This window comes from Condylura cristata, unplaced genomic scaffold (assembly GCF_000260355.1).
Source record: "Condylura cristata isolate star-nosed mole 26May11 unplaced genomic scaffold, ConCri1.0 scaffold00019, whole genome shotgun sequence".
In the NCBI taxonomy this organism is placed as follows: Eukaryota; Metazoa; Chordata; class Mammalia; order Eulipotyphla; family Talpidae; genus Condylura; species Condylura cristata.
The window spans coordinates 20,019,345-20,045,260 of NW_004567120.1; positions in this window are offsets into that span (position 1 = coordinate 20,019,345).

Consider the following 25,916-nt stretch of genomic DNA (forward strand, 5'->3'; position numbering starts at 1 on the left):
TTGGATTTTTATCTATTTGCCTATCTGTAGTTTGCCTTTGCATTATGTTGATTATTTTGTTGTGCTGTTTTTTTTCTTTTTGTATATCTTGGGAAACATTGAGTGTCTCTTCTGACATATAGCATGACTACATAGCATATAGACAAGCTATTTATCTAATCCATTGTTAGATTAGTTACTTCTGGGTTATGACTAGGTAGATTTGTAAGGATCAGGACTGTCTATAATAACCCTCCATCTCCATATCCCCACCTCTGGTCTGCACCTCCAGATATTTTCTCTAGCAGCCTTCTTTATAGCAGTCTGTGCCCAAGGATTTTTCATTTCTATAGCTGTTAATCATTTCTGTCCCACCTCTAGTTTCTGGCCTTTGATGTCTCCATTCCAAATTTTCTACTTTTATCCTCCACCAGTGTGATTTCCCATTAGGGCAGGAGAGGCGGTGTTGGACTCCCATATCCTAGTGTGAAAATTTGAGGAAAACAAATTCAGGGTTGCTAGCGTATTCCATTGCTAGAATAGGGCAAATTCTTTTCTAAACTTCACTGTCTAACAAACAAGCAACCTCACACCGGAGTAGGAAGATTACTATAATATTTGTCACTTCAGAATAAGATCTGAAGAATAGTTTCTGATATTTTGTCACAATTAGAAGATTTTCATTATAATGTGGTATTGTAACCTGGACCCTAAGTGTGGTGAAAAAGCAAAAATCCTGCACTTTTCTTCTTCCCTCTACTGTATTACACTAATTCCTCTCTCCCTTATGACGCTTACTCTTTTCAGTTTTGTACTTTCTTCCTTTCTTTTTACCCTCCTTTCTCTTGATTTTTTTTTTTTTTTAGTCCTTGCCATCCACTGTGGTAGTAATTTAGACATCTAAGTTAATGTTTATGAAGATAAAGGTGAAGAAGTATAACCACAATGAACCTGAAGAATCAAAGCTTTGTTTTCCAAGCAAAAAAGCATTGTTGTGACTTCTTTATGGAGTTTATTTATGCCTGCTCTCGGAGCTCTGGAAGATAAAGAAATAAGGTTTACTACGCACTATTCAGATTACTCAAACTTAGCTTTAACTTTTATTTTCCCAAATGAATAAGCCATCCCATGAGTAACTCCTTTTCTACTTCCGCCTCTTCATAAATCCCAGGCTCTCTTTGTTCTAACCAAGAAGGCCACAGACACAAAGGCATTGACTTAATTCTATTCTTCCAGCTTCTGACTCCGACTTTGTGAACCCCCTTAAAAAGGCAACAATTATATTATCTGATATATATCACTAACAATGTTGCTTGATATAATCTTTGGCTGCATTAGTCACCTCTAATTTAATAGAATGTGGCTATTATATTAAACAGTCTTCCTGGTGGCTGCAAAATAATATCAGAATTTATGCTCTGAGAAAATTTGCATATAAAAGGGGATGATTAATGTAGGTAGCAAACTTTCCAGAATGGTCATCCAGAGCAAAATGTCTACAGGCAGATTTATGTAAATTCAACAGTCAGTAAATAAACATTATAGGTGTGAAGAGAATTTATTTTTTTTACACAAGAAAAAACTGTCAGTGACAGTAATATTTTCCCCAAAACACTTTTTGATACATTATTTATCTATATCAAAGCTCAATGAGGGAGATAATTACAAATGCTTAAATGTTTCTCAGGTAGACCCATCAAACCCTTCTTATATTCTAAATTCTGAACTGAAAACTCTCAGGATTTTTTTGGTAAAAATTACATAAAGCTGAATTAGTATAAACACAAGGTGAATGATGTCATTTGGAAATATCCAGATCTAGCTAACATAGTTAATTTTTTTTCAATTTGAGTACACAGAAAGAAGCTCCAAAAAAACCTTTTTTTTTAATTAGAAAATGGACTGACAAGTCTTTTTTTTTTTTAAACATAGAAATTTCTAGAAAAGTATTTGCTGCAATGTGGAGATAAAAAGCTGACAAGCTGAATCACTTGCTTCTCCTTCTCTGACCTCCATTTTGTTCAATTGTCTTTAAAGACCCATCAGGAATTAACCTTCATGTTGCCTCCTGAAATTTCTTTATCTGAGAGGCTCATTCTGCAAAACACGTGCATTGCTTTATGGAAATCTAGGTGTTAAAATGAGTTTGATTTTCAATTTGTGAACACTTCTGTTGAGCATTTTAATCTTTGGGTTTGAAGGCACTGAAGAATCCAGGGGAAACAAACAACTCACAGCTAGTGGTCACACATAGCAATGTTGTTTAAAAAATCTGGCTGAATTAGCAAGTAATGATTATGTATGTAAAGCTATTGTTCATCAGAAATTATTGTTGGTTAAATATACAGTCATGCTGACATTGGATTCTTTCAAGGACTACTACAATCCTATCATTTTTTTCCTTGTTTACTCAGCACTATGAGTGGACACTGTGCTAAGCACTGGGAATACACCTGTGAACAAGATATTTGGAGTATCTGGTATCTGAGCTCATGTTTGCTGATCATTACAATGATGTACGACGAGAATAATGTAGGGGAATGACAAGGTACTATGTGAGCTCACAAATCAGAGGTTTAACCTCGTCCAGAGAACATAAACATATTTCTGAGAAAGGTATGTTTAAGATCAAATCTAAAACTGAAAGATAAAAAGAAGCTAGACAGATGAAGGGTCAGAGAGAGGATTTGAAGGAGCTAGAAGAATGTGTATGAAAAACTGTAGACAGGAGAAATTATGACATGTTTTAGGAACTGAAAAGTATCAGATTTTGCTGTATTGTAGACTATGAAACAAACAAAAAAAGACAATAAGTAGTTAGAGGTTAGATTATGCCGAAAATTGCCAACCATATCAGAATTTTGGACTTAAAAAAAACTATTTATTTCAAAGATTCATGCATAGAAGAACTAAGGTATAGGCCAGAGGTGTGGGGGAATGAAAGAGACAGAGTGGGAAGCAGAACAGACAGATCCACTGAAACATACTGCTCAGGGAGCAGCAGGTGAGACAGGAGAGGTCTGCTATGTTATATGTGGGTTAGCTCCTTGGCCAGGGATCGAACCCAGGCCAAAGCGGTGATCATGATGAGACTTAATCCATAAGCTGCCAGGGATGTCCCTGAACATTTTCTTAATATTAGATGCCTTTCTAGTTGTCCCATTCAGGACAAGAGTGTTTAGGCTTCATGGCATTGCAGCTACACTTTTTTTCAAAAAAGATTTTTTTTTTATGCACACCCAACTGGGGTACAGGCCAGAGGTACAGGAGTTGTGAGAGAATTCACCAGAGACAGGGTGGGGAGCAGAACAGGGAGACTGACAAAGTACACTGCTGAGGGGAGCAGCAGGGTGAGACAGGAGAGGGCTGCCATGCCATGCGGGTCATCTCTGTGGCAGGGGATGGAACTCACAGTGAAGGGGCTGTGGCCAGCTTCTCAAACTGCTATGCTCCAACCCACTGCGCCACTAGGGAGGGCCCTGCAGCTACACTTTTTATGAGGGTAGTACAGGGACTGTCAGAGAGCAATATATTTAATAATCATCTTGGGTAATATTGGGCTGACTTTATTTTTAGGAATTAACTTCCTTATAAAAGAGGAGTTGGTAGCCAGGTTATCAGTTGCTATATAGAAAGCTAGGATATCTTTAGTAAAATTTACTCATCTATCTTCCATCATAAAACAAATAATTCATGTTTACATTAACTACCTTGGTGGTGTACATACAACATTTGAGAACACTTACTTCTGGGCCCTCCCTGGTGTCATAACAGGTTAAAAGCACAGCACTGTGAAGCTATTGCAACCACTGCAGCACTAGTTCAATACCCAACCAGGGGGATGACACCCATGGTGTGGCAGGACACTCCTCACCCACCAACTTCTCCCCTCAGCAGTGTATTACACTCAATCTGCCTGTTCTGCATCCCACTCTGTCTCTGGTGAATCCTCTCACCGCCCCTGCACCTCTGGCCTGTACCCCAGATCAGTATGTATAAATAAATAAATCTTTAAAAAAAGAGAGAGAACATTTATCTCTGAAATTTGCCTATAATTACATTCAATTATGCATGAATAATAAAAATCTAAATATTCCATGAATCAGTCTATCACCAACACATGAGAATACAGTTGTTAGCCTTTAGCTGAACATTGTCTTGATGAATTGAAGAGTGATTACTTAAATAAAACCAGTCATAAAAAACTAGTCTTCCGGGCCCTCCCTGGTGGTGCAGCGGGTTAAAACACAGCACTAAGAAGCTAAAGCCACTTCTGCATGAGTTCGATCCCTGCCTGGAGGTGACCCACATGGCACGGCAGACCTCTCCTAACCCGCCCACTGCTCCCCTCAGCAGTGTACTTTGTGGATCTGCCTGTTTTGCTCCCCACTCTGTCTCTGGTGAGTCCTTTCACCTTCCCTGCACCTCTGGCCTGTACCCCAGTTCCGTAGGCATAAGTAAATGTCTTTAATAACAACAACAAAAAAACCTAGTCTTCCACACTCCAAGTACATTGTATTTCTGTATTTTAGCACTGACCAATCCCAAAAGGAAATGAGGGGGGAAATTCCAGTAGCAAAAAAAATCCAAAGGATCAAAATTCTTGAGAATAAATTTAACCAAAAAGGTATAAGACATGTCCACTAAAAATTAAAAATACTGCTGAAAGAAATTAAAGGGCAAGACAAAAGAGAAGATTCTATGATCATATCTTAAAGGACAATAGGCTTAATTTGACAATGCTATGCAAGAGGGCCGCAGGTTCAATGCTATGACATTTTATAGTAATTGAAATGTCAATCCTAAAATTTATATGGAATTTCAAATGACTTAAAAAACCAAAACAATCTTTAAAAGACAAAAGTTGGAAAAGTGTCTATTTAGTCTTTTGCCCTTTTTTGTTGGGTTGCTTGTTTTATTGTTGTTGTTGAGCTATATAACTTCTTTATATATGTTGAAAATTAACCCCTTGTGTGCAAATATCTTCTCCCTGTGTGTAGTTTGACATTTCATATAATACACATTTGGCTAGGGGTCAATTTTCAAATATTTCTTCTGCTTCATTCTCTCTGATTTAACTCCAGGATTCTAATTTCAACTATATCACATAATGTTATTCCCCAGGTCTCATTTATTTGATTTGTTTTTATTTGAACTTTGCTTAAATCCAACAATATTTTCCTCTGTTGTGTCCAGCATTCTGTTTGTGCAATAAAATGAATTTCCTGCTCTGTGATTATAGTTTTCACTGTTAGCATTTCCATTTATTTTTATTTTTGTTTCATTTTTTAAAAAGATTATTTATGCATACAGAACTGGGGTACGAGCCAGAAGTGCAGGGGCAGTGAGAGGCTTCACCAGAGACAGAGTGGGGAGCAGAACAGGCAGATTGATGAAGTACACTGCTGAGGGGAGCAGCGGGCGGGTCAGGAGAGGTCTGCCTCGCCATGTGGATCACCTCCGGGGCAGGGATTGAACTCATGCTGAAGTGGCTTTATCTTAGTGCTGTGCTTCAACCTGCTGTGCCACCAGGAAGGGCCCCTATTTTTGCTTCATTTTAACAATTCCATTTACCCAATGACCTCTCCCCTCTTTTAAAGCATGTTGCCTACCTGTTCTTTGGATACTTTAATACAATATTTATTTTAGAGGCAATATTAAATTTCTATAGTTACACATTTTTTTAATCTTACCTATTTTGGTTTTACTTCAGTTCTGTTTAGTTTGGGTTTTGCGCTGGATTTGACCATTTTCAGGATATATTTTTCTCCTCAGAATTGCTAGAAATCTGAGTAGCTCCATTTCTCTGGAATTCTCTTAGTGCTTTACAACTCTGCGGAGAGTCTTTTGGATCAATGGGAAGGTTCTTTATGCTTTATAGTGCTTCCCTCCACCCTTGCAGTCAACACTATAGGGATCTCAACCTGACAGATCTACCAGCTTTGAGCTGCCCACACAGTGTATTCAGTGAAGGCTGGGGTACATGCTTTCTGGCCCTGTACCTGTGTTTTGCATACTTTCACTGTGTTAGCAGTGAGGATCATGGCAAAGAGTTTTGGGTCAGGCAGAAACAATTGAAGGTCTACTTTGTGTTTCTTATTCCCACTAATGCTGGCAGGTAGAATAAGGGCCATCTTCAGAACTTGCACACTGCCATCCATAGCATAAAGACAAAACATACTCTTAGCCATAAGACCTTCCATAGAAAAGAACTTGAACTGAATTATAATGCAAAACAGAGAAAGGAAAAAGGATATAGTTTCCCAGTGTAACACCCAAAGTTAAAAACTATCTGTTAAATAGCATTGGCCCAAAGCAGGGCCACTGAGGCCTGAAAAGTTGCCACAGGTCTAAGGCACCAACTAAGCCTTTGGAAAGGGCCAGAAGGGACCAGGCAAATCTGGAGGGAAACAGGAACATCAAAACCCAAGTCAAGTAAAGGCTGCCATTGTCAGCCTCCCCACTGGTCTCACCCACGTCTCTGTCTCTTTCAAGTGTCTCCTTTCATGTTCCCAGGGCCAAGAGGCAAGGCTTTTTCACATGTCTCTCTGCTCCATGTGCCTCCTCCGACTCTTCTTACTCCAAATCCTCATAATCTTTTCCTCATTGCTCAGCTGCATACTTCATTAGGTGGGACAGAGAACACGGGACTTCCTCTTGTGATGGAGGTGACACTCGTATACTAAAACATGCCTTTCTATCACATATGCCTAAATTTTGTCATAAAAGTTTTTTTAGAGCTATTCAGGAACTATTTCTCCTTACTAGTCTGTATCTGATATTGTCTGTCTCCTTCAGCCTGCTATGAATAAAAGTAACTATAGATTACTTCTCTCCTTGGAAGTGGTTGCTACTATCTGGGGATGATTTAATTTAGTTTTATTCATTAACTCTCTAATGATTTTTTTTTCTCTCTAATGATTTTTAAAATGATGAGTTCACAGATTACTTATGTTGTTCTGTTGTTCACTTCCTTAGGTAAGAGTAATATTTTTTTTTTGCAATTTTTCTACATTGTAAGTGTAAACTCATTGCAATTTAATGAAGGTATTAAATGAAGTTTATATGAATTTGATAAACTTATATATTGCTTCTATATCTTATGAACTGTATGGCATCTATGAAAAACGTAAAACGTATGTGATATTGTTGGAGGTTAAGAGTAGAAAATTTCTGATGGAGGTTCACAAAATAAGAGGCTGGTCTTGGGGGTAGAAATGTTTAACATAGCAGCACAATTGGCTATGGAAATGAAAAATGCTTAGGCACAGACTATTATAGAAAAAGAAGTACCTGGATATGCAGACCAGAGGTGGGGATATGGAGATGAAGGATCATTATAGAGAATTCCTGGTCCTTACAAATCAACCTACAGGTATTTAATCTAACAATAGATAATAATTCACAAAGGGATAAACCCCTCCCCCCAAAGAAGAAGATATACCAGTACAAAGTGTAGCTTTTTCTACCCACCTGGGTATGTGCAAGTGTCTTCTCCCTTTCTTTCTTTCCTTTCTCCTAGTAAACCTAATTTTTTGGATATAATCAAATGTCTTCATCTCCTGGGTAACTCACTGTGCCGCTGAAAGGGGAAATCTACTGAAATTTTCTCAGCTGTAACCTAAGGACTGCTCACTGAACAAGGCATCTCATTAACCTGATATCAGTAGAAGAGGAGGTAGACCTCCTGTAGAGCCCAGCACTATATATTGTAACTTATTCCCTATATTTTGAATAAAGAAATGCAGAGTGTTAAATGTATTCATAATCTTCACATAACTCCAAAATTATGATTAAATACAAAGAAAAGTTTATGTTAAGCTTCCAACTTTCTGATTTCATGTCAGCTTTACCATTGCAATGGATTTTGAATGAGATTCAGCTCATAATTACTCTCAAGAATTAAGTCACAATGCCAGCTGTGTTCTCTAGGGGTAGTCTTTTGTGATATGAGTGGAAGTACTTTTCTCACTAGGAGAAGCATCAGAATGTCAGAGCTTGAATTCAACATCTTTAAAAAGAGAAAAACAATAAAGAACGTTGCATATTTTTTTTTTTTTGCCTCAAGTCTCTCTACAGCTTTGAGAAGTGTGTCTAGGAAAGAAACTTTTTAGTCTTTTAATTTTACATTTTCAATCGAGTACACACCTGTCTTTATTTTAAGCTCCTTTGGATTGCTTGCAAAATTTAGGAAATTTGCAAGACTAGAAAACTAGACTAGAAAACTTAACACATGATATTAATTTGTGCTTCTCTGTTTTTGCAGATCCTGTCTTACAAGTTAAATTGGCCTTACCCTGTGTGGATTTCTTTATCACTAGTGTATTATTCAGTTAGATGTAACAGTAACTCTTTCATGTGGGCATTTATTTTCATTCTCCACAACTATTTCTTCTTTGAAAGTGGAGATATTTATGATTGTCAAAATCTGGCCTAACTACCCTTCTTTGTACACATATACACACACGCACACACACAAACATACAATGCTTACTTATTTTACATGCTAAAGTCACATATAAGAATTTATGGGATGCTTATTGTGGAATTAGTCACAATAGACAGGGACCAGGAAAAATATTCGTTGATTGACAATATGGATAAAGATGTGGCCTATATACACAATGGAATATACTATTCTGCTAGAAAAAGAAAAGAGATGAAATCCTGCATTTGAATTAACATGCATGGACCTAAATTGCATTACACTTTGTAAAAGAAGTTAGAAAGACAAACCATAACATCACTCACGTTGTAACTGGTGGCTGAAGCAAAACATGGTTACATTTGGTGGCCCCTGGTGGGGGTTGTTGGTGAGGACGGATAGCCCCGGGGGAAATGTGGACAAAGTATTGGTGGGGGTGGAGATTCTGATAAGAAATATAAGGAACGACAGAAGCGGCCTCTAAGATTCAGCTTTCGGGATTTCAGCTTTTTCTGATTTTCAGGTTCTGGGGATCAGGCGTTTCCGCTCCCACGATGTGGATCTTCCAGAAGGCTGTTCTGGCCTTCTGAAGGATGTGGGAGAGGCTTCCAGCAGCCAACTTCAGAAAAGTTTGGCGGTTTTGCAAGTTCGGTGGTTTTGCAGCCAGCCGAGTGACTAACCGTTCCCAGCTTTGCTGCTGTGAAGGCCTGGAAGGAAAAGGTGAAGACCTTAGGGCCTCGCTGAGCTGCGTGGGTGTGGCTGTTTGACCGGTTGTTTGGCAGCGTTGGCGGTAGCGACTGGCTGCTGCTGTTTTGAGCGTTGTTTGTCTGGTGCTTTGCTGGGGATATCTCAGCAGCTTTGGAGGTGTTTCCTGTTGTGTCTTCTGCTGTGCTCGTGAGCTGGACCCCAGCCTATAGTATAGTTGCCACATGCTCCAGGCCCTCAGTGGCGGGAAGACACCATCTTGGGAGCGTGACCTTTTGTTACAGAGAGAAGCTTCATAACTAGTGGCGGGAAGAGTCTACTTGGGAGCCTTTGTTTAGGAATATAAAACACTGAACACTGCGTCGGGTGAGGTAAATGGACAATTGTGGCCTCAGTGACTCTTTGTTTTCCCTGGTTTGTTAAGTAAGCCCCATTATTGTTATTCTCTGAACCTGAGTAGTTTGTAATCGTGAGCATGGGTGAAGAATTCAGGCAGTGACCAGTGAACTAATTGGTCAGTGCTGTTGGCCAGTTTGCTGCCCAGTATTAATATGTGCCCTTTGTTGTGCCCTTTGCTGCCCAGTATTAATATGTGGTACATAAAGAAACAAACAAACAAAAATGAACCGGATAAAACCAAAGTAAACTTTGAAACTATAGATCTACTACTGGTTACCAGAAAGGAAGGGGGAAGAGGAGTGAGGAAATCGGGCAAGGGTCAATAATATGGTGAAGCATAGAATTGGACTTGTAGGAGGTCTTCTAATGTAGTATATATACATGTTAATTTTCCACAGTGAACACCAAAAACTTATATTACACTGTTACTTCAATAAAATCAATCAGCGAATTCAAATGAAGTTATGGGAGTCCATGAACGTATGATACATTCATTATAGCTATGATAATATGAAATTGTAACTATCATTCACATTAGCTAAACATATGCATAACTGTAAAGTTTATGTTAGAAATGTCATCTGTTTCCTTCTATGTTTCTCTAAGTTACAACTGTTTTAGATTAAATAACTTCAAATAAATTCTCAGTATAAATATTTAAAATTGGTTTTTCATTAACTTGGACATAGAAAAGGGCTTTGGTGTTGCAGTTTTCGATTTCAAACAAATATATGTCGACAAATAAAATGATTAAATGTGGTTATAATTTTCTTTTAATCATTTTCAGAATTAATATTTGCTTTTACAAGTTCTTTATACATTTCTCTTTCTTATTTTGACATTATGATCTTGTATGGCTGTGTTTTGCTTGGTTGCTATAGAAATAGAGGATGTACTCAACTCTTGTGTTTATTTTAGCATCTGGTGTGATAGGAAAAGGCAGAAAGCAGATCTTCTGATGTGTTAGGACAAGATGTTATGTTTGTATATCACTCTAGCATAGTCACCCCCAGACATTGGTTGTTTCCATAAATGACAAGTATTCATGGTGTCTGCTACTAATAATGGGACATTGCTTGCAGTAAGCAGAGAAAAATGGGTAGGTAATGCTTAAAAACTCGGACTGTGAAAATCATGAGACCTTGCTTTTCCTTGAAGAAGAATATATAATTTGCCAAAGCTGTTTCAGGAAGTAAAGAAAAGGTGAATTATATCAAACTGGTCAGTAGAATAGTGGCTAATTGAATTTATTATGGTATTCAGATGTAGATTGTTGTAAAATGGCCAGGTGTTGGATGGAATTTATCTAGCTATAGATAAGCTCTGTTTCAACCTTCATTTCACTGTTGGTATACATGAAACTTGAATTTATTGTGTCTCTGGATTTCTGCACATTAGGAGTTAAGATGGAAAGTAGCTTTATATTTTATTAAAAAATAATTTGATGAGGCTGACCACCTCTATCACAAAGATACTTAAAATTAATAAGAAAATATACCAAACTTACCTAATTTCTCCCTGTTTATTTTTTTAATGATAGAAGAAGCAGTGTGTAAATAATAGAGTACCAAGGAAAGACTTTTGAAAACTCTTAGTATAAAGTAGATCAATTAAATTAGTTTTATTGCAGATGCTTTATGTTGGCACCTCACTGAACTTCCTTTCATATAGTCTTAACAAAAAGAGCAGAAAAAACCAATCTAGTGATTTTCTAGAATTAAACGCATGAAGAGATTACATTGTGAGGCTATTTCTAGTTGTGATTTCTGCACTATTCTTTCTCAGTTTGTAATTATATGAGTGGTAAATTGGCAAAAACTTAAGTTATCAATATTGGAAACTAGGAATTTGAGCATATGTATTTTCTCCATAAATTCCGAGTGGTCTTAAAATTAATTAATTTCCTAGACCTTAATGATTTCTGGAGCTAAATCCTTGTCTTACATGTTCATGAAGTTGCCAGAAGCAGTGATTTTAGGTGTAGGAGCTCTAGTCTTCTTCACATGGCTCCCTTAGGAAAGGAATGTGTGAGGTAATTATGCAGTTCTTTGGTGAGCAATGAACAATTGTTTGTGGCTGCTGAAAATAATGAGGAAAGGTCACCAAATATAGCATCAATCTGAAAGTTATTTACCAAGAGGAATGAAAACAATAGCGTATTCATGAAGCCAATAGTGGGCTTGGGCTCCCACAGAATAAAGAAAGCATAGAACGCATCTTGGTTCTTGCAGCTGACCAGAGTAGCTTTGGCCGTGACAAGTGTGAACCAATTCTATGAAGCAAGTGTTGCTCCAGTGCTGTCATGAGAACTGGTAACCTGAAGGCTCGGGTGGGTGAAACATCCCTGAGGAATAAGTGTCCAGTGGAATTGAGCGAGTGTGCTAACATCTGGATGGGCATGAATAATTTAAACAAGTATGAAAAAATATTTGCAAGAGAAACATTTTTCTCTTGATAATGGGTAAATTTCACCCTTTGACTAGAAAGTAATGCGACTACTGTTCCATTTTCTTTTGGAACATGAGGTAAAGGCCACTTCACAGAATAAGTGCAGAAATATTTTCATTCCCCATTTACAATAATAAAAATTAGAGAAAAGCAAAGTTTTATCCTAAAAGCTCAAATGAAATTTTTAAGGGGCAAAGAAATGAAAAAGTACATTTTCCATAGTGGTTTGAAAAATATTACCAAGGACTCTTGCAAAGTCTTGCTAGGCAAATTAAAACAATCAAGAGAGCTTATTACATAAATAATTTTAAAAAATCTTTTTTTTTTTTTAAGATTTGTTTATCTATACATACAGAACTGGGGTACAGGCCAGAGGTGCAGGGGCGGTGAGAGGATTCACCAGGGCCAGAGTGGGGAGCAGAACAGGCAGATTGACGAAGTACACTGCTGAGGGGAGCAGTGGGCGGGTCAGGAGAGGACTGCCACACCATGTGGGTCACCTCCAGGCTGGGGGTTGAACTTGCACTGAAGTGGCTGTGGCTAGCTTGCAGTGCTGTGCCCTAATCTGCTGTGCCACCAGGGAGGGCCCACATGTTATTTTTTAGCCAAAAGAAGCATTCTGATAGGTCTGATGCATAGCTTCATAGATAACAGATTTCATTCCTTACACAAGGGATTAGCAGTCTTTTTCAGTGAAAGCTTATTTTTTTAATTGAAGTGCTATTGTTTTCACATCCTTGTTAGTGTTTTGAGAGTATACAATTCCTCCCAACCCCATCCACCCTGTGTGCTCACCCTAGTTCTCCCACCACCTAAAGCATCCAGAGTCCTCTACCATAGTCCATTGTGTTATTCTCTCCAACCCCCACAAACCTGTTGTCAACCTTCATCCTCCCCTTTACTCTCTGGATGCCACAGACTTATGGTCCGCTTTCAAAGGTTGATTTTAATGTTTGTTCTTGTAGCACTGATATTCTTCAAAAACACACCCTCCTTTGTTCTGTACCTACTACTCTCTTGCCTAGGTAATCAGGTAATTCTCAAGGATAACATCACTGTTGTATGCTGCATACACCCAATCAGATTGTGTGTTTCTTCAAATGTCAGAATAAGCTTAAGTAAAGATGTTTATTATGGTGCAAAAAATTTCATCAAGAGGAATCAGGAAAGTTAGATTTCTAGAAAGTCACAGGCAACACAATGTAGACCATTAAAGGTTGTCGAAAGTGGTGAAAGTAATAAACTGCTGTTTAAAATATTCATTCACCTTCACCTTCTTTTCTGACTCAAGTAGTTTTTGCATCCACTTTTTCTTTTACATAAGCTTGCATTGTATCTTTGTGCAGAGGCAATATCACAGCTCATGAAGTTTATCTGAGGCATAATTAGTGCTGATTGAAACTTAGAGTAATGACTTTTCCCACATAATGTTATTTCTATAATATAATTATACTTTTTTGATTTAGGAATTTAATGAATATTTGAAGGAGAGATGTGACCAGGGAGTTCATTAGCTCTCTAACTTTTAAGACCTGCTCAGAGGAGGCAGAGACAACATACAGTTGAAAGAACACTAACCTAGGAGATGGGATATGTGAGTTCTATCATCCAGGGAATGTTTTTCCTAGAATCCTTCCAGTAAATCTTGCTAGGCTTCCATTTTCTCATTTGACAAATAATACCTGCCCTATATTTCTCATGGAGTTGGATTTGCAGAGACAGTTACAATTTCAAATATTCTAACTCCTTGACAGGACATTTGTCTTAATTTCTGACTCACAAAGCCCAGTTACAGCAAGTGTATGTTGCATAACTAAGGTCGTAGGGAACTAGAAGCTACAATTCAGTCTGGCTTTTATGTCTCTCAATTTATGTGCAATTGTTGTTCTCTTTGTCTTTATGGCTTTTAGGCTCATGATAAAAGCTCCAAAGCATGAGGGTTGAAAAAGCAGCCATTCACATCTAGTAACCATCTTGTTGTCATTCCTTTTGCAGTTTTCCTGAAAAATATGACAGTTTTCAACTCTCACAGAGACGAAAAGAATGGCTGAGGGAAATCACAGACTTAAAGACATTTTAGAGTTGGAAAGACCAGTCTCTTCCTTTCAGGTGAGTGTAAAAGAAATCCCAACACAATTCATTCACAGCTGAGCTTCTGTGTCCTTTGTGGAGGAATAAACATCAGTAGAAGGAAGTAGGCTAGGGGATTTTAGCAGAAGTTGCTTAAGGATAGGAAAAGTGGCCAGCTGGTCAGTGTTAAAGTTTGCATAGCTCTCTTTGAGCAAAGCAACATGGTGAGTCTGCCGTGGATATACAGGATCTGGAAGCAGGAGCCAAACAAAGGTACTGTAGTTTGTGTGAAGAATTAAGGGTAGCAAAGTGCAGGCCTGTTTGGACAGACAATGATGCAACCACAAGAACAGACTTAAAGAAAAAAAAAAAAGCCTTTGAAATATCATATCACACTTTAATCTCTAAAAACGTGTTTCTGAAACATAGTCTGACATCAACATGATGCTTATCCCAGTAAAATTTCACTAATTTCCAGTGCCCATAAAACATTTTAGATTTTGATAGCTGCAGGATAACTATGGTTATGTTAGAAAGTGGGGAAGCTGGATAACCACAATTAGGAAATGAATGGACTCACATGGATCTGAAAGAAATAGACTAAGAGTCATTGAGGACTAATCTTGGAAAATGAGGACTAAGTATAAATGCAGGGAAGCTACACTGGTGACATCCAGATGGAGGTAGAAGTTTCTTATGAACAAAGGTATTCTGACTAAGAAAAGTTTTTACTGGGGGGAGTATTCTCAAATAGTTTTGATGAATCCCAAGATATTTATGGCAATGAGAATGTGGTAAGTCATTAATGACTCAATTATGATTTTCTTTTATTTTTTTATCAGCTAAATGCTCATCTATTTATTTAACAGACATTATGTTTATTGTGTCATATATTTGCTTTACTATGAAGATAGAAAAACATAATATGAAGACAGAGGTAAATATGACACAGATACTTGCCCTTGAGCTTTTCAGCTGTATACACATATAAAATTGTAATTCACTTGCAAGTTTTATCTTTGAAAACAGACTAAAAGTGAAAAAAGATGACTGAGTTAAAAATAATCAGCAACTTGTCTTTGACATTTTTGTCAGTTAGTTATCTTGAAAACTGTATTAAAAAAAAACATTATTTTTCTTATCTCTTTGAAAGATACAGTGCTTCATATGGGTTTCTGTAAAAACCCAAAGTTTATTCTATGTTTTGTTGCATGGGTCTCTTAGATACAAATACTTTGCTCTTTGTAATAACGATCATTTACCTTGTAAGCAGAAGATCTGCTTGAATGTTTTTTCATTGATTTTGTTTTTCTGCACGCCTTCAATTTGTGGTGAGAAATGAATTATAATGCTTATGCATGCCAGAATGGACAGAATTGACAATGTGATTTATATACACTAGATTATTTTCATTGACAAAACAAATAGGACAATAGAATCAGAAAGTTGGCAGGAAATTCAGAATATTATCAATCACTGTAGAGTACAGTCCTTTCTTCCATTAAAAGATAGAAGAACCTCTAAGCATTTTGAGGTAAGTCAATGAAGAATTTCCTACAATTCCCTTTCTTATCTGTGCCTAAGATTTATTTCTGTTGTCATCAGTTATATAGTTAAATAAAACATGAAACAAAATGTGTTTAAGTAGAGTGCTAATAGGCAACAACTTCCCATTTTCAGAAATAAATTTAGAGTTTGCAACCCTAAAGAGGGTCAGTGCTTTCTTGGAACAAACTGAAGTGGATATACTTTTTACTTGATAATCATTAATTAGTGTCAAAATAGCCTACTAAAACAAGCTACTCAGAGTAAGTCTTCAGTCAAGCCACTATAGCAGTCATTATAATCACTATCTGCTCCAGGCTATTCAATTTTATTGATTTGTCAACCATTTACACAATGATATAACTTTGAGAATACAACTTCATATTTTCATATGTGCACATGTTTTGCTCACCCTCCACTAAAGCTCCATAGCAAGTACTCAATCAAGTTCCCTCCCTAACTGCTCTCTCCTTCTCCTCATCCTCTTCCATAAATATTCATTTCCCACAGAGTTTAAGAATTATTTTTGTTGTGTTTTGTCAGTCTGTTTTCTTTGGTTATATGTATGTTCCATAAAAGAGGGAAACCATTGGTACCTGTCTTTCACTTTCTGGCATACTTTATTTAGAATAAGCAACTTGAGATCTCTCCATTTTGTCATATAAGACACATTTCACCATTTTAATAGGCGAGTAATACCTTGGGATAAAGGACACTAACATCAAACCACAAAGCAAAAAGCATAACCAAGAATTGGGCCAAAAGATCCGGCTATTGAGAAAAGTTAGAAATCAAGGTTTAATAGCAGGGGATAGACATTAGAGGCATAATTTCAAATTGAAGTAAATACAGGTAAGAATCTTAAACTGAGAGGGGAGAGAACTTAAGAAACAGATAGTCAACATAGAAAATAAGATCTGTGATGGTTTGAGCAGTGTTGGTTTGAATGGAAGCAGGTGTAATTATTTTCTCTATTTTGACCTTGAATTTTAGATTAGCCTCACCTTACTCAAGCATACTTAATTAGCCTTCCTCTCTGAAGAGTTCAGGAAGAGTCTGAAGTGGCAAGCCTTCTGACTTTTGATTTACCCATGTTACACGTATACTTCACTATCAATTAGTTGCTTGGTGAAATATGAAGTTTAGTATTATGTGGCACTGGTCTCCAGATATAATCATGATTATTCCTATGCTATGTCAAACAAAAGAAGAGTAAGCACTTTTAATGAATTTTTCTCTGGGAGTTTTTAGAACTATCCTTATTATTAATATGATATAATCTAGATACCTGAGCTATATCCTGAGGCCTATACTATGGTAAATCAAAATACAATTTAGCATATGGCAGTAGTGACAATTGAAAATGTTTTTATAAGCAATCACAAAAGTAATACTTATCCATTTCTAAATTGTTATCAGAAATGTAAAAGAGAAAACACCATTAACCAGTGGATTAAAAATGTGCATACCTAAGTATACTTGTTGACAGTTGGACCATAAAAGTATATTTTTGCTAAATATTAACTTTTACTTGCAAAAAGGAATTTTAGGTGGATTTCCAAAGCAAGGTTAATGTATGTATGGGCCTAGTACTTCTAAAGATTTTATATAAATGTCCCTTTTCATTTTAGCATGAGAATGCTGGAATATAAAGAAATAACTCATGATGTGTTTCTCTTCAGTTGAGGGTTAGACCAATATTCTATTAACATGACTTTTGGAGTTCATAGATAAATATTAATCTTGTTTTGTAAAAGTTGTTGGAAAAATTAGATTTGTTTGAATGGCTCGATATCATCTTAATCTGTCATTTAGATTAAGTCATTTAGACTCAGTCATATTTATTTCTCTGTAAAAGTTTTTCTCTTAAAGCAGGTTAGCAAACAATAGAAGCAAAAATCTAAACCTGTGTTCTGTGTTCTATTTATGATTATTGCTACCACCATTATCATTTTTATTATTAATTACTTAAACAACACAAATTTATTATCTGATAGTTTTGTAGGATAAAATCTGACACATGTATTCCTGTTCTAACATCAGCATTTCATGTGTTCTAGAGATTCTAGGAGAAAAACTTTCCTTGTTCAACTACTGTAGGCTTATCACATTCTTTGATAATGGTCTTCTTCCTCCATCCTCAAACCTACCATAATTAAATCAAGTCCTCACATTATGTCTTTCTTTCAAGTCACATCTCTTTCTTTGTTTCCCTTTAAACTTCCTCTTCCACTTTTAAGGACTTATATGGTAATTTTGGGTTCATACAGATAATCCAGGATAATTTTCTTTTCAAGGTTTTCTGGTTAGGAAACTTAATTACATCTTCAGCGTTAGTTACTTTTTGATATGAAGCAGAAACTATTCACAAGTTCTAGGTATTGAGGTATAGGCATGCTAGGGTTGAAAAAAGATTCTTTCAACCACAATGTGCCTAGGATAAAAAGGAAATTAGCTTGGAAAATCAAGGTAATCTCTCATACCATCTCCTTATTTCTCTATCTGGATTTCCCTCAGATTTATCATCTGTTAATTCTTGAGTTGAGTCTAATATCTTTGCTTACTCACCTAATGTTTTTTTAATTAAATGACTATATTTTCCACATCTATTTCCATTTTGTTCTTTATCAACTGTACCTACTTATTATTAAGGTATTGGATTTTATTCCTTGTTTTGTATATTGGAAACACACTTGTTAGAAAATTCCTTTTGAAATGCTGCTTTTACATGTGTTATCCAGTTTATTTCCTTTTTTTTTTGTAACAACACATCATATCATATTTTTTAGATAGCACCTCCTTTTTTTTCTTTTAAAAAGATAACATTGGTTTACACAATTGCATATGATTTAGAGGTATATGATCTCCTTCTTCAATAACTGTTACAGACTACACCTGCTATTGAGATACCCATGGCCCTCCAACATGACCCATTATATTTCCACCACATACCCAGAACAATGTTTGACCAATTATCTGGCCACTGTGGCCAAAGCAAGTTGACACATGAAATTGACACACTGTAACTTTTTAAAATCTTAAATCTCTTCGCTTAAGGCTTTGAGTTTTAAACCTCAAATTAGAATAGCAATTTGTCAATTCATTCAGCAATTCATTCAAGCCCCTAAAATGTGCAAGTGTAGCTTTATGCTATCCACTGAATGTAATGTGGAGAGCATAAACCTCATGTGCCTTGTCCTTATGGAGTTAGAGTCTAGTAAACTAAGGCAACCACATATTAATCACATTGATAAAGTTGGGGTCACTTTGATAAATAGAAATTACAGTTGAGATAAGTGACAACAAGTGCTTTTGATTAATTTGAGGAGAACTCAGTGTGAGTGGCTCAGAAATGACATTTGGCTGAGATATGATGGATGATTAGAAATTAACTTGAAGAAGAGAGAAATATCCTGTGGTAACACCCATTGGGAAGGAATACGTTTAGTATGTGGGTCTAGAAGAAGCTTAGTGTGGCTAGGAAAGATAGAATAAGATACAAATGAGAATGTAGATGTAGTTAGGAAATGGGCCATGTGAAGTTTTTTTTTTTTTTATATTTATTTACTTAGCACCCAAGAACTGGAGTATAGGCCAGAGGTGATGGGTATGAAAGGATTGCCAGAGACAGTGGGAAGCAGAACAGGAGGATTTATTGAAATATATTGCTGAGGGGAGTAGTGAGCGAGAGGAGAGGTTTATTGCACCACATGGGTCAGCAACCTGGTCAGGGATAGAACTCATGTTGCAGTGACTGGTGATAGCTTGAAAGCCCGGAGACTTTAATCCCTGCACCATCTTGGATGCCTGGACATGTGAATTCTTGATGAGCATATTAATGATTTTGTGTTTACCCTATGAATGTAATATAAATCACTAAAGATTTTTTAAGCAAGAGAAATACAGTATCAGATTTTCTATCAAGCATCTCATCTGAGTGTAGAAAATATGCTGAAGGGAGAGAAAAATGAGAATTAAAGCAGTTAATAAGTTAATGTTTTTTTTAGGGCAAGATAACATACAAGCATGGCCTACAGAAAATAAACAGGGGTATATTATAGAGATATTTAAGTGGATTTGTTGATGAAAGAACATATGGAGTGAGAGAAAGAGATGGACCGAATGGGTGGTATTATCATTTGGGAATATACAGGAAAAAACAGTTGGGTAGGCAAAAAGTATACTGAATTTGTTTCTAATTTTGAGGTGACATGGAGACAGGGAAAGATATAAGCTAAATAGTTACATATAGTAGCTTAGAATACAGGGAAGAGATTTGTTTGAGAGAATTAAAATTCTGAGAAATTTTCTTAGGTAGAATATGTTAACAGCTTTACTCTTCATTTTCTTTGTTAAAAGAGTCAAGAAATACATGGACTGACATGTCAAAAGTTATACAGCTAAAGGTTGAAATTGTGTGTTTTTTTCACTTCATAGTAAGTGCATACAGTCACACACACAAATCATATTCACTTTAGAAATGTGATCACACTTCAGGTGTGAGTAAAATCAGTTAATCTTTTTTAGCTGGAATGAAGTATAAAATAAATAGTAGAATGTGTATTTCTATATAACAATATAATAATTTCATTATCAAACTCTATTACAGAAAAGAAACTTCTAAAATGCAAACTAGGGTCTTCCTTCTTTATTCCACTAAATTAATCATGTCACTAGCTTTGGAATTAGACTGTCTAAATAAAAACAGAAGTCATTTCACATGATAGGATATAAATTAACCCCAGGAGAAATCTCTTCAAATGGAAGTTTTTAGTATTCTTTGAACTGACATTTTTAATTTCCCAAGGGAGAAAGAAATAAAAAGGCTGAGAATTCAATTACATTTGCCAGTTCTACCCTTTAATATAAACAAAATTATTTGGTATCATCTGAGTACCCACTATTGCATTAGATTTCATGAATAATTACAAAACTAAAACAAAACAGAACAATATCTACAACATGGTTCCTATATTTAGTTTCTATTAAAATTTATTAGGTATATGAGACTAAATTTGGTTAAGGATAATTTATAGATATATATTATAAAACTTAGCAAAGACTATCAATAGTATTTAAATTCTCAGAAGGGAGATCAACCTCATATCTTTCACAGTTGAAAGTGCCGTCATAGATGGAGTACTTGAGCCATTTATGAAAGGAAGAACTATTTCAATTTGAGTGTCTGCTTGTCATCATGCTCAGAAGAGAATCTAATCCATTCATGGCCTTTGCCTCCATATTTTGTATTTTGTGTCCCCTCACTCTCTACAGTCTTATGGTTGACTGCTTGCCTTGGATCAACCCCATGGACAGTTTAGTGATTTATAATGTAAATGGGTGATTATAAGTCTTTGAATTTTCACTTAAGAAATGCTGAGGTGAAAAAAAAAGATATGGTTTTTTGTTGGTGAGTGGATTAAGAAGATGTGATATGCGTGTTTTTTGTGTGTACGCAATGGAATACTATTCAGCTATAAAATAAAGATGAAATCCTGCCCCTTGTGAAAACATGGTGCAACTAAGTTGGATTATGCTAAATGAAATAAGTCAGAAAAAGAAAGCCAAAAACTGGATGGCTTCATTTCTATGTGGAACAAAGAAACAAAAGAAAGAAATAGACAAAATGAAGTCAAAACATAGGCTCGAAATCTGACTGTATATTTAGGACACCTGAGTGGGGTGGTGGTAGCTTGGAAACAAATGGGTAGAGGTCCCAGTGGCCTCTGATGGAGCAATATGAGTTTCTTGATGGTGGGTGTGATAGGGTCATGAACCTATACCCTTAAATCACATACAATTTTGTACATAAACATTATCTCAAAAGAAAATAATATAATTAAAAATGAAATATTGAGAGGTTGATATGGTCAGTATTGGGTATCTTGATATATAGACCATTGTTGACAATTTAAGGGGAAAGAATCATGAAGATGCAGAAAAATTTAAGGAGAAAGAATCATGAAGATACAGAAAAACTTTTTATAGAGAAAGGAAATAATAAATACATAGAGTGAAGATAAAAATAAAAAATGAAAACTATAAAGTCCCATGAGAGGTAAATAGATAGTGCAACCAATTTCCATAACTTCATAGACTTAGTTACTGGAGGCTTCCAAGTTACAATTTTATTATTCATATTTCTTTGTAATAAATTCTCCACCACTTTATTTACAATAATTGGCTAAGCTACATATTTTAAACATAAAGAATCTCACTATAACAGATAAGTTGGATTAGCATAAGTAGGAGGGAAGATTCCAAACGGGAGAAAAGAGTGAAAGTCAATGCATCATGAGAACAGAATGGTTGAGAGGCTAATGACCATGGTCTTGAAGGAGTGATCTTGATAGATTAGATACATAAGATGGGGTCAAAATGTGGTTACAAAAATAATTTGAGTAATTTGGTTAATATAGGTTGTATGATGACTTATATCATACACACAACCAATATCATACACATATCACAAGTGATATGATAAACACAGTTTTAGAAGAAGGCTAATTTAGAAGATGAATTGGCTGTTCCAAAGGCACCAGTTAGGAAACTATTGCAATTCAGAAATTCAGAAAGCTACTGTAGCAATTCAAGCACACATCACCTGCTATTTGAAATACATTGCAGGCATGTGTTTTTTCCCATTCCTTTGTCCATCAAATATATACCAATTGATTATTGCATTCTTCACCTGTTAGGCATGGATGGTACCTTACCTTCATCTGATGAGTGGTATTCCAAGAAGTCAATTATCTTTCATTGGAATTAGCAAGGGCATTAAATTAATTTTCAATCATTGTACTGGCACATTCTACTATTTTGAGAGTTTTGAAAGGTTTTGTTATAACATAAAACTAAGCTTGAAAAATATCTATGCAAAGCCTGTACACATGTTTTCTTCACTTGAAGCCCAAATCTCCTTATATCAGTGAGTAAATAATGGTTCATTGTTTTTTAATCCAGTGTGTTTGTATGAAATACTGTTTTAGTAAGGAGGTCATTAACCAAGCATGAGAATTTTATTCTTTTATATTTTAATTGTACCTACAGCAACTATTTAAATGGGAATCACTGGTTTTTACTTCTTAGAACAGCTTTTACTATATATTCTTCATAGTAATCATGTTTTGGGTATATGTCAATTGAGAAAATATATAATGATAAATGATTACAGTTACCTTAATTTTGCTCTTTAATATATATGTATGTATGTATGTGTATGTATGTATATATGCATGTATTAACTACAAAGTCATAGATGTTTGAACAAATGACTGAATATCTATTCAGATATTATCTATTTGGAACTGAATGTTCTATGGGGTCTCAGGGCCATAAGTAAGGAATAATGAGCTCTCTGGGGAGCGTAAAGATAAAATCTAAGCCATGAGCAAAAAGCAGGGCCACATGAACTGTGGGTTCTGGAGAAATGACCAAAAGAAAGGTCATGGGTGAGGTTCTCCTGGAGAAAATTACAGCATATGCACCTTTAAATGGTGCTCCTGTGCTGCGTGTCCTGGGAAATCCAGACTCATCTTCTTTACTCCTGGCTGATTAAAGTATATGGTAAGAATTATTGTTTAATAGCTTAAACCGCTAAGTAATTTTTTTAAGATTTATTTATTTGTACATACAGAACTGGGATACAGGCCAGAGGCTCAGGGGTGGCAAGAGGCTTCACCAGAGACAGAGTGAGGAGCAGAACAGGCAGATCGATGAAGTACACTGCTGAGGGGAGCAGCGGGCGGGCCAGGAGAGGTCTGGCTCGCCATGTGGTCACCTCCGGGGCAGGCGGGAATCGAATTCATGCGGAAGTGGTTTCAGCTTCTTAGTGCAGTGCTTTAACCTGCTGTGCCACCAGGGAGGGCCCCGCTAAGTATTTTAAATAAAATTTCATCAGCTGTCTAGAAGGATTGGTATGGGGAAAAGAGTGGCAGAGAAGGAATGGAGATACAGAACAAGGAAACCAGCTTATGTCATGTTGTGTGTTCATTTGCAAACAGTGCTTCATCTTATGCATTTGAAAGCTCTGTACAAAACTGTGTTCTCTTCCCAGCTCCTCTGTCCACCCACTACTACTGCAGATGAGTTTACAACTCATATTCAGTCTTTGATTTTATGTGTCTTAAATTTATTTGAGGAGGTGGAGAACTAGGAACTAGGGGAAAGTTTTCAAAAACTGGCAAATTCAGTGCAACCATCTACGGTTTGCAGTGGGTACATGGTTCAGTCCCCCCTGCCCCATGTGTTTGAAGGATATCATCCTTTCCAAGTGGCATGAAATATATTTAATTTTACCACAGGTATGTACACAGTATCTTCGCTATACTTATGCTGGGATCTCATGCAACAAATTATGTGATAAGTGCTGTATATTAGAATAGGGATCTTGCTGAACACCCACCTCCACCCTTGAAAGGACTTTTCAAGAACATCATTAAGTAGTACCCAACAGGAGCTATTCATCTTGGACTTGGGCACAGAATCAAGGAGATTGAATATGTTATTCTCAATGTTGTTTGGATATCATGCCTGGCTTTACATTGTAAGCATATAAGGACATAGAAAATAATCACCATTTAAAGCCATGCAGTACATGATAGTTAATCCCTATAATATCTGTTTCATTACTTTGGCTGGCATACAGTACATGCTAGACTTGGTCACATTTTATTTGCATATGCCTTCTTTGGGACATATAGTGTATGTTTAAAGAGTTCCTGGAATGAATATTCTTTCATTGATAAGAGACTTGAGTACTATATTACAGGGTGCAACAATTCTATAATGTGCTTACTGTGGTGAATATAATAAAGAAGGATTTTGTAAATCTATTGCTATCTAATTGTGTTTCATCAGAGCCTACAAAATGTCCACACAGCTCTGGCATTTATCCTGAAAAGCTAACTAAACAGTAACAAGTGCAAAGAAAATTAAAGCCTTCTGGATTAGGAACACACACATGGAACCCATATGTTGGAAAATTGGCCTGAGCTTTGTTTATCATAGTCAATCACTTTGCAACGCTTAATCATGGAACTTAGGAAGGATTCTGAGGCAACTAAGACAAGCATTTCTCATAAAATTAATTAACTGTTTAATACATTTATAGAGTTGTTTTTAGAAAAAGACACATTTTAACGAAGGGCTTAGAAGGCTTTTATTGACAGCAGTATTTCTTTCTCTTAATTCTTTGTAGATATCAACTTTTTCTATTATTACTGAAATTTAAAATCCTCTTTCAATTTAAAAATCTGTTATAGTATTGCTAACTATGCGCATTTCTATACAATAGCTCTCTAGAATTTTCTTGCGTGACTGACAATTATTGAACAACTCCACATTGTCTTCTTCTTGAACCCCTGGATACCACTAACCAGTGGTCTGTTCTTGTTAGTTTGATTACTTGAGATGTCTCCTGTAAGTGGAATCATGTACTATTTCCTACATGTATAACTATAGCTACATAGACATATAGTCATCCCATCTGTAGCTGAAGCAAAGCCCCCAGCTGTCTATATTCTACAGCTGTATTGAAACCTGTCAGCCTCTTTCTGTGCATTGCTGGTGTTTTCAGCATTGCTTCCACTCTCCCTTGCTTCCAGTAGCCCTTCACCACTCCAACTATTTGAACCTGTTAGCACTTTTAGTCAAGCAAGAAAGAAATCACTTTGCAGCAGCCCTCTGAAAACCTGGTACACTAGATATATGTTCTACTCTTCTTTTCCTCACACCCACAAAAGAGCAACTGTAAGTCAAGATGAATGCCCCTGACTTGGAGAAATGGCGATCACATCTAAAGTAGAGCAACTCTTTTTACCCACTTCAGTGGAAATGTTCTCAGCTTTGTGCTTGCCTGGGGTACTGCAACTTAACAGCTTTCTGGAGCTGTCATAAAGGCTTCTGGTCTGTGTATTATTAATTCAGTGTTTATGTAGAAGAGTAGCTGGGACTTCCTTTCTACCATTGAACTCTATTTAACTGCTGTGAATTTTTTTTAAAGAAATATCTCTGAGAAAGGATTATGAACTATTTAATTCAGATTAAGCTGTTTCATCATTTTTTCAAGGCTAATATATGCAAAGTAAATATTTCAGGCCATAAATCTCTCCACTATTAAATTCTCTTGTTAGACTATGTCATGTCAAACTTGCAACTTTTTTCAGTTGTAACAGGTAACTGGAATTTTCCCTTTGTGATATTTACTCCATCTTTCTCCTTCCCACTACCATCATTTTTTTTTTCTCTACATATAGCTCTTTGTCTTATTTATTGTTGGAGACCAGCTCCAACTATTGAGGTGTCTGGAGGCAAGACAGGCAGGAACCTAAGGTGGGAAGGCATC